Here is a 1,274-nt window from a genome sequence, read left to right as displayed (position 1 = left end):
AAGTGTGAAATCTTAATTCTAGAATTGTTTCAAATAAATCATTTCATTTTAAGTTTACCATTCTAGTGTTTAAGGTTAACAAACTTCATTCCTTAAGTATTCGATAGCCTAGACAGTTAAAATTACTATGTAGATTGGTACTTACTAATCAAATTCCTCGTGGGAATGATACTCTACTCATCACTTTATTACTTGTTAGCGATCCGTGCACTTGCAGGGTTGTAAAACCAGCAGAAACAAGTTTTTGGCGCCATTGCCGGGGAATTTTTGGCTTTAGTAATATCAAGCGATAGGCAATTTAGCTTATTTAGGCAATTATATTTATTATCTAATTTTATTTTATTGGTTGTATTTCTCTTCTTTTCTCTCAGGTGCCCAATCTGGTATATGACCAGAACAAGGCTAGAAGAAGAAATTTTGGACTGTGATTTGGAGATAGACAGAACTCTAAGAGCTATTAGGAGGGAAAGGAAACATCAAGAGCACGGTCAAGGAGATCCTAAAATTTCAACCATGGCAGATAATAATGACAGACCAAGACTCTTGAGAGATTACGAAGCTCTATCTGTCCAAGGATTTCAGCCTAGTGTCACTAGACCCACAGTAGAAGCCAATAACTTTGAATTAAAACCAAAATGGCTCCAAATGATTCAACAAACCCAGTTTGCAGGTTCACCAACAGAAGACCCACACTATCACCTCTAGTGCTTTCTTGCCCTATGTGACACATTCAAGATGAATGGAGTGTCTGATCAAGCAATAAAACTTAGAGCATTCCCATTCTCCCTTCGGGACAGAGTAAGGAAGTGGTTACTGTAACACCCTCACTGTAGCAATTACGTACATTCTACTATTCCGGTGACCGGTGTCGGTCCGGATAGCTAGAACATCAGGAAAAATAATTAGACTAGTGTGAGGAGTCATAAATAACTCAAATAAATTATAATTTCAATAAATGAATTATATTTCACAAGTTATATTCAAAACCACGATAAAAATAAATTAAGATAAAATAGAGTGCTCCAGCACACTGAGTGGCATAACTTGCTCGGCTACACTGTAGTCGGGTAAGGGGTGTCACAGTTACTTTCTCAATCGGCTGGAATATTCACCACTTGGGAAAACCTCTCTCAAGCTTTTCTAGCAAGGTATTTTCCACTTGCAAAGACTGCAAAACTAAGGCTTGAGCTCAACACCTTCAGACAAAAGGAAGGAGAATCACTCTATGACTCATGGGAAAGATATAAAGACCTGCAGAGGGAATGTCCACACCA

Source organism: Hevea brasiliensis, chromosome 18 (genome assembly GCF_030052815.1).
Source record: "Hevea brasiliensis isolate MT/VB/25A 57/8 chromosome 18, ASM3005281v1, whole genome shotgun sequence".
Classification (NCBI taxonomy): domain Eukaryota; kingdom Viridiplantae; phylum Streptophyta; class Magnoliopsida; order Malpighiales; family Euphorbiaceae; genus Hevea; species Hevea brasiliensis.
Note: the sequence above shows the minus strand (reverse complement) of the source record.